This window comes from Elephantulus edwardii, unplaced genomic scaffold (genome assembly GCF_000299155.1).
Source record: "Elephantulus edwardii isolate Elephantulus edwardi_28Jun2011 unplaced genomic scaffold, EleEdw1.0 scaffold00152, whole genome shotgun sequence".
Classification (NCBI taxonomy): Eukaryota; Metazoa; Chordata; class Mammalia; order Macroscelidea; family Macroscelididae; genus Elephantulus; species Elephantulus edwardii.
This window is the reverse complement of record NW_006399902.1, coordinates 7,169,152-7,178,808: the sequence shown is the minus strand read 5'-3', so window position 1 is coordinate 7,178,808 and position 9,657 is coordinate 7,169,152.

Genomic DNA, 9,657 nt, shown 5'->3' with positions numbered 1-9,657 from the left:
GCTCTGTGTGTGTGTGTGTGTGTGTGTGTGTGTGTGTGTGTAGTGGGGAGGTAAGGGTGAAGAGGAGTGGAGCTCAGAGTAGTATGTATGTATGGGGAGGTGGGGTTTGAGGGAGTGGAGCTCAGGGCTCTGTGTGTGTGTATGGGGAGGTGGGGTTAGGGAGTGGAGCTTGGGGCTCTGGGTGTGTGTGTGTGTGTGTGTGTGTGTAGGGAGAAGGTGGGATATGAGGGTGTGGAGCTCGGGGCTCTGTGGAGGAGTGGATCTCAGAGCTGGGTGTCCGTGGGGGGGAGGGGTGCATGCGCGTTAGTGGGGGCGGTGGGGTATGGGGTAGTAGAGCTCTGCAAACCTGAAAGTGTGAGATTCCTGTTCCATCACAAGCATTTGTTAAAATCAAAGTGGGACCTGCCAGAGGGCCGCGTCTGGGCTACACATTTTCTGCTTGCGTAGACTCTTCACGTGGAGAAATATGGCGTAAAAGACTGAAAACCTGGGGAACGATTCCAACAGCGAGCTTCGAAGTCGACCCCGCCCATCCCCGCCCCCAACCCAGTAGCCAAATCTCACAGCCGCCATCCCAGAGGCTGCTCTCGGTGTGAGTTAGGCTGTGGTGCCCTCTAGAGGCCTTCAGGTACATCACCTCTTACCAGGTCAGAACTAAGGCGTTCCTCTAGGTGAACAAAGAACAATTTGTTCAGTCTCAGGGAGTCTGGTCTAAGAGAATACACGGATCCAAGCTCTCAAACCTCTGGCTTTGCTATACTAAGTTAAAAATCCCACCCTGTACTTAACCAGTAAAAACCAAACAAACAAAAACCTACAGCAATTGCCTTAGAGTCAAGGTCGACTCACAGGACTTTATGTATGCCAGAACAGAACTGTTCTCCATAGAGGTTTCAATGAATGATTTTTCAGAAGTGGATCAGCAGATCTTTTTGAGGTACTTCTAGGTGGACTCAAACATCTAACCTTTCAGTTAGGAGCCTAACACATTAACCATTTGCACTAGCCAAGGATATAGCATTCTACTTATATGGACCTGGTGAAGCATCTGGGCCCTCATTTGCAGGCCTTTCTGGGGATAAATGAAAGGGACCTGGGAATGTCATGATTGTAAGAAAACTTGTAGATGTAAACTATTTTAACTGTAACATCTGAAGATGGTGTTGTCCTCACTCTTTTACTTCCCTTCAACTCACACAGCACTACAAAGGCTGGGGGCCTTTAGGATATGGCTAAGGGATCCATTTAGTGGGTATCTGTTGTTGTTATGGCCCCTCTAGTTGTGTGACCCTTAGGCCAGTTTTCAGAGGCAATAAATCACGCAAGAGGAGGGTGCCTATTTTTCTTCCATGGAACAGCTAGTGAATTTGGCAAGCCTTTGGGTTGGTAGCATTACTCCATACAGTTAAGCCAAATTAATGGGAATTTAGTGGGATATATTTATTGTGTCATCAAGTCGCCTGGGACTCAGCGACCCTATATACAACAGCCCTAAACTCTGCTCTATCCTGTGCCAATCTTATTGTCTCTAACACACCCCCATTACCCCAGTTCATCCATCTCATTGAGGGTCTTCCTTTCCTGCACTGTCCCACCATATAGAATTATTATTAACCATCTTGGAATAGAAATGACTTCCAGTAATTGTCCTTCTGCCCACTGTGACAACTCACCTGGCATCAAGACAGGAAACATTGTGATCTGTAGATGCCCTATAGCTTCCAGGATGAGTTTGCACAGGTTTGCACTGTACAGAATCAGAAGCTGGTCTGGAAGTCTTTCCACCCAAGTTGTAAACCTGCATGCACTTCAGAAAAGTTTTCCTTGTCAAGAATATACTCATTAATGCCATGAATATAAATGCAAAACACCATAGTATGAAATCACTCTTCAGATATTTCTAGATGAAACCAATAGGAACAATTCTGACACTGAGAAGTAATTTTAAATAGAGACCACTAGTATGGGCTTTCGGATTATTTACTAATCCAGTTAACAATTATAAAAACAAATTATATACTCTTCAGGCTTCACAATACTGAAATACACCCTGTAAAAGTGATCCAGTGGAGGAGGTATCTAATCCCTCACTTCACAAGGAGGTTGTTGTTATGTGTCATCAAGTTGGAATCGACTCACAGCTGACCTTCTAGTGGGTTTTCAGAGGCTTTAAATCATATGGGAAGAGATTGCTAAACTTTCTCCCTCAGAACAGATGGTGGCTTTGAACCTTTGGGTTGGAAGCATAGCTCCTTACCACTAGGCTACCAGAGCTCCTCAGAAGCGGGCAGGAGAATTATTATCCATATCACTCATCCAAGACTGTCCAGTCTCCTCTCTGTCCAGTCTCCTCCAGTACCCCATGTGGCCAGACCTGACCAGTCATTTGTGACAGTTACAAAGGCTATCTGGCTAGAAGATCCATATGAAGTAACTCACTGCACCACACATTCCTGCAGGCATACATGTACAGACACACACAAGAACCAAGAAGAAATGCAATCTCAATGAATAAAAGGAGTTCAAGATTCTGTCTGGACAGATTGTCCTTTGTTCTTGTTGTTGTTATATACTGTGATGTTCTTGTTGTTGTTATGAATCCAGCTAGTAGCTGACCCTCCAGAGGGTTTTCAGAGGCAGTAAGTCATAAACTGCATGGGGAGGAAGAGATTACTTTTCTTTCTCCTGCAGAGCAGCTAGTGGATTAGATATGCATGCCTTTGGGTTAGCAGTGCAGTTCCTTACCACTAATCCACCAGGACTCCCAATTCTTTGAGGTAACTCTCTTTATCAGCAAAAAGATACCGTGGAACCCAAGTCCAACATCAGATTTCGTCCCTGGAAAATTCACAGAGTCTCTCACAATTAATACAGGTTTATTAAAAGGTTGATCCAAAGACAATTATTTTTACTAATGAAGCTGCTCTTGCTAATTAGGTGTGTTTTACTAATTAAGCTAACTTCCTGTTGTGTCCCCTCAGTGCCTTGCATTCCTTTAATGCCACTCCCAAAGAAATCACTGAGGAGAGCTTTGAGCCCTTATTTCCCCATTCCCTCAGACAGAAGGAATGGTTCTTCTTTTCCTCGGGTATTTTAAGATTGTCATCTTCTGTTATGGGGGGGGGAACGTTCAAATGTTTATTTTTTTATCTTTATGCTTTGTCTTTTGTTTTGTTCTTCTGACATTTGAAGAGTTTGTCAAAGGTAAGCCAATGACACCTGAAGTGATAGATGTACTGTGCCTTATTTTAATGTAAATACTGTCCTCATTGGTAGGGAGGGTGTAATCTCACAGTGGTTGGTTTTTCCCCCCTTTTCTTTCTTGTCAGGCTATACTTGAAGAGGCAGAAGGGTATGCCAGATGGTGAAAAATAGCATTTAAAATAGGTTTCAGCACTAAAATATTGTTTTGGGGTTTGTTTTTTTTTAAAAAAAAACACAACAAACCAACCCTAGGTTAGTATTAAATGTCAGAAGGTGTGAAACCCAGAACTGAGGAAGAATCTCTACTTTCAGCATTAAATGTAGAGCGTTAAATGTGAGGGCAAGTTGGAAGCTCCCACAACATAGAGTGGGGTCCACCTGCCTGCTTGAGGAAGTTGTTGCAGAACTGGCTCCTTTACTGAATGGCTGCCAGTGCAGGATCATGGGCTGTGGGCCTGGTTTTAAAGAGCCAGTTTGATTTCCCATGCATCTTCTTTTCCACATACCCCACCATTATCAACCTGATGCATTCTGACTCACCACATGACCTTCATGTTGGATTATAATATAGTAAAGCCAATATGAGTTCCTCAAAAAGTTAAACACAGAAGCTGCACCACAATCCCACAGGCGCAAGGTTCAAATCCACCAGATGCTCTGCTGGAGAAGGAGGGACAATCTCCTCCCCTGACAGTCAAATCCGATTTGACAGTACACACACAAAAATAATAATAAAATAAAACTTTTTTAAAAAAGGTAAACATAGAAGTATGATATGACTCACCAATCCCATTTCTAACTATTTCCCCAAAAGACATAAAAGCAAGAACACAAACAGAAACTGGTATCTTCGTGTTCACTGCAACACTGTTCACAGTTGCCAAATGAGAATAACTTATACCCATCACAGATTAATGGATAAACTAACATGGCTAGAAAAATGATGATACATGCCACTACATGAATGAACTTCAGAAATATGTTGAGTGAAATAAGCCACAAAAGAACACATATGAAATATCTAGAACAGCAAGTGTTTAGTGACAAAGTTTATTAGTGCCTCAAGAGGAGTCACTGCTTAGTAGGCACTGAGTTTCTGTTAATGGTGGTGGAATGATGGTTAAAAGAAATGTTAATGAATGACTGCATGGTATCATGTAACCAATGTCACTGAATTGTACTAAAAAAAAAGAATTGCTAAATGTTTCTGCAAACACACACACACACACACACACACACACACACACCACAAGGCTGAGACCTTAGAACTGGTAAGACTGGAATGATGATCTCCAAGAAGTCCTGGGCTTCTTTACGTAGGTGAGAGTCATCATCATAAGTGTTTCCAAAACCATTAGCAACTGGTTTGGGGAAGTTCTCTAACTTATAGAAAACCAAAGTTTGAGAAAGTTGTTAGGTTATCCACCAAGAAAATCCTTATTTACTCCCGTCATTACACTCAAAATCAGTTCACTTTTTTTTTTCAAAACAAAGCTTACTAAGCTTATTATTCCACAAAGTGGCAATGTGGGCTGAGCACAGTTAATACACTTGACTCACTTATGCCTCTGGGACATGTTGCCAGGTTGGCTGATCAGCTCATCTTTCTTCCTAGCAGCAGGCTAGCCCGAGTTTGTTCATAGGAAGGTGGCAGAGTTCCAAGAGAGCAAGCTGTTGTTGTTGTTATGTGCCGTCGAAGCAAAAGTGGCAAAAATGATGAAATTCCTCTTGAGAGGCAGCATGCTGCCTAAATATTGGTCAAAGCAAGTCCCAGGGCCAACCCAGATTCAAGGACATTTCTTGATGGGAGGTGTTACCTTGCCTCAAAAGGGGCATAGATGCAGGGAGGAAGACAATTGTGATAACTTACAAACAATCACATGATTTAAAAACACCCCCCCTTTACCCTGTCCCTCCTTATCCACCTCTGTTCAACAAGGTGAATACAGCCTGCTTACCAGAATCACACCATCTCCAAGTGATGGTGGAGGTCTTATTTTGCCAGAGTGGAGGACAGGGAGGAAGGAAGAAAGAGGGGGAAAGGAAGAGATAGGAAAAGCAGAACAAAGGTTGTGTGGTAAAGAATTTAACCTTGAAATGGGAAAAATCTGGTGTGAAAAACCAGTTGGAACTGACTCATAGCTGACCCTCCCTTTGGCGGGTTTTCAGAGGCAGTTTATTGCACAAGAGGAGACTGTCCATCCTTCTCCTATGAAGCATCTGGCAGCCTCAAACCACATGTCTTCAGGATTGCAGCGCAGCTTCTTGCCACCAGTGCAATTCCCCTCCTCAGTAAGTACTCAAAAGAAGGAACTCAGAGACCTTATACAGCAATGTTCATTGCAGCACCATTCAAGATAACCTAAAGGCTGATAAGCCAAATGTGCAGTATCTAGACAAAGGCATGTTGTTGTTATTGTTATGTGATGTCAAATGTACTACTACTTATAGCCCACCCTTTGAACAACAGATCTAAATCCTGCCCTATCCTGAAACTATATCAATTCATCTTGTTGAGGGTCTTCCCTTCCTTTCATAATCCTCCACCTTTCCAAACATGATGTCTTTTTTCCCAAGGACTTGCCCCTTCTGATAGCATGCTCAATGTATATGAGATGAAGTTTAATTACTCTTGCCTCTAAAGAGCACCTTGGTTACAGACCATGGGATATTCAGTACTCTTCCCCTTCACCACAACTCAAAGTCATTGGTTATTTTTCTGTCATCCTTCATCCTTGCCCACCTTTCAGCTACATAGGAAACAATTGAAAATATCATAATTTGCATTAGGTAAACCTTAGTCTTTAAACTGACATCATTACTCTTTAGTACTTTGGAGAGGTCCTTGAGACAGATTTTCTCAGCTATAAAGAGCAATGACATGAATAAATTTAGAAGTATTCTAAGTTAAATAACTGAAACACATATTGTATGAGCCCACTTAATGGAAACATCTAGAATAGGCAAGCACAGAAAAACACAAAGTAGATTAGTCTTTATCAGGGGCTGAAAGGAGGGAAGGACAAAAGTTATTGCTTAATGGACACAAAGTTTCAATTTAGGGTGATGGAAAAGCTTTGGAAGTAAATAGTAGTGATGATCATTACAAAGAGAAAAGAAAGTACGTTTACTCAAAGGGAGGTCTGGGTTTTGTCCTCAGCTTCTGGAACTTAATCTCTAAACCCTTGGAATGTTCTACCTAGTTGATGTTTGTTGTTGTTGTTAAGTGCAATAATGAACAGCAGATCTGAATCCTATCCTATCCTGTGACTGAACCCTGTCCTAATCTCTGTGGTCCTTAAGCCTACTACATCATGCAACCCTATTTAATATGATTGTCCTTTTTTTACCTGGTGGCCTTAGGTCATACAAGATCCTCTATCAGTAAGATTTGAGGTGATTACGGCTTTGACTTATGGTGTTGGAAAAGAATATTGACTGCCAAAAGAACAAACAAATCTGGGAAAAGTGCAGCCAGAATGCTCTTTGGAAGGAAGGATTGTGAGATTGCCTCACTCTCACATACTTTGGGCATATTGTCAAGAGGGGTCAGTCCTCAGATGGGGATACCATGCTTAGAAAGAGAGAGAAACAATGAAAGAGAGGAAGATCCTCAATGAGATGAATTGACACAGTGACTACAATAATGGGCTTCAGTACAATAACTGGAAGTGCCATGTTTGGAAATCTGTTGAACTCTGTTCATCTCTTTCCTTGGTTGATTTTAATATGTGTCCTTTAACTGTGATAAACCATATCGCAACAGCTTTCAGTGCGTTCTGTTAATCTTTTTAGTAAATTATAGAAACTGAGGGTGATCTTGGGGTCCCTCAAACTCTGTAGGTCTTGTGGACTGTTCATTGACTTTATGAAAGGTTATGCTGATAGCAATGCTGTCATGTTAAAAGTAAATGCAAGAATGATAGCCTTTAATCCAAGGCACAATAATCTAATACCTGAAGTAACAGAGGAAGAAGGAGAGTCAGGAGTGGGAGGAAGGCATGGAATGCTAATTAACGAAAACGGTCTCATGAAATCAAAATTGAATGGTGCTTGGATATTATTACTGAATGTTTTGATTAAAAACTCTATAGAGGAATCCTAATCAAAGGGAGAAAATGTGAAATGGAATTTAAAATTATTATGGAATCCAGACTTTCTAGCTAGATGATTGCCCAAAACTGTGATAACTTTTAAATATTAACCCAAAATACTCTCCCAAATTCTTCTTAAAACTAAGCAATATAGTTTAATATCTCCCCTGAGCCTTGTGTTCTTTTAAAGAGCTATCTATATAGGACTGACTGACTTAGAGAGACAAATCAAAACCGACCCATAGCTGCCCCTTCAGCAGGTTTACAAAGGCAGTTAATTGCATGGGAGGAGATTGCCCATATGTCTCTTGCAGAGCAACTGTTGGATTTGAACTGCCTACCTTTGCATTGGTAGCTCAATTCCTCACCAGTAAGTCAACAGAACCTACAGGCAAAATTATAATAACTCCAAAGATTAGATGAGAAGCTTGGAAGGCACCAAATTTATGTTGATGGAAGAAAAATTATTTGGAAAAAGGTTTATAAAATTTAAAGAATATCACTAATTGTACATGAAGAAATTGCTGAAATGAAATGAAGAAATGAATGAAATGAAGAAATAAGCTTTAGCATGTATATTTTTAACAACAAAAAAATTTATAGCCATAGCTATGCATTTCCAAATTCACCTGGAATTCTAATGACAGCTATAATAGTAATAAAATTACTTTATTAAAAATGAGTATTCCCTTTCCTTTCTTGATCCCTGTTCATGTTTTTAAGTTCATGGGAATGCAGGTGTTTGTTTGTTGTGTTTTTTTTAAGTATGGTCATCTTATGGTTTGGTTTTTTGTTTGTTTTTTATTCTTTCCTTTTTTTTAAATAATTGTAATGAGCATCTACAGAGATTTTGGATTTCCATTCATTCATTGCTGCACTTCTCTCCCTGCCCATCCCTCCCCCCACCCCAATTCGCTCCTCTCTTTCAAAAGTAAAAGAAACACTCCCTCCCTGGGACACAATCCCCCACACCCCTCCTGCCACCCCAAGTACATTCCACTATGCAACCTTAATTGTGGACTCTTGTGATAACCATAATACCCTATCATACATCACTTTTAAATTATTCACTCCCTCATCTGTTTCAGTGCAGTATACACAATTTATCCAGTTTTTCTCAGTCTTACCCCAACCCTGATATCAGTCCCATTTTACAACAGTGGCACCATGCAATATTTGTCCTTTTGTGACTGAGATATTTCACTCAGCATAATGTCCTCCAGGCTCACCCATTTTGAATAATATTGCATGAGTTCCTTGTTTTTCAATGCAGCATAGTATTCCATTGTGTGAATATACCACAGCTTTATCCATTCATTTGTTGATGGGCACTTGGGTTGTTTCCAACTCTTGCTAGTGTGAACAGAGAATGCAGGTGTTTTTAATTTTTTTTTGTGTGCGTGAATGCTGGTTTGATAAGGAAATGATAATGTGTGCATGACAAAAATTTTTCAAACATGAAAATATTTTTATAAACCATAATGAAGGAAAATACTTTAGGGAAGCCATAAGATAGTGCTCCCTTCAGGTTGACAGAGTGAAGACCTCCAAATGCCTCACAGGGCACCCTGACAAAGTGGAGTCTGGCCATCTACCCTATAGTCCCCATGGGAGATAAAAGTGGGACCAAGGAAAGCTCTGTCATTGGACACTATCTCAATGATCTCTTCCTGATAGCACTGTAGATATAAATAATTCAGCTGCTAACCAAAAAATTGGTAGTGTGAAACCACCTCAAGGAAGACCAAAATGTGATGAGAGAGTGTTGGAGTAAGGTTGCCTTGAATTACTGCCTCCATACACAGTACATATGTCCAGCCCTTTGTGGCTGTGTGTGGTTGGTTATTAGTGTCCAAGGAAGACTCTCACTCAGATGGATTGACACAGTGATTGTAACACTGGGAACAATTATATTAAAGATGATGATGATGGCACAAAACAAGGTTCTGATCCATTGTTCATGGGGTGTTATGAATCATTATCACCTCAACAGACCCAAAACCAAGCAGCTAGCTGTAGAATGACTGCTCTCATAAAGCACATGCCTTCTGTGCTTCGACTTTCATGTTTACTTTAAAATGCCTGATCAGAAAAGATCTACTTGTATTTACTATCCATTCTTATTACCACAAGAAATTTCATTTAAAAAAAAAAGGAAGAGCTGCTAGATTCTTTAACTAGAATTTTAACTGTTATAAATGTTGTGAAGTATTAAAAGAAGATGGAAGGAATATACTGAGTCATTATATAGAAAGGAATTGGCAGATACAGAGGAATTTAAAGAAATAACCTATGAGCAAGAGCCTATGGTGATGAAGGAAGAAGTTCAAGCTGCTTTGAAGGAAATAGCAAAAAATAA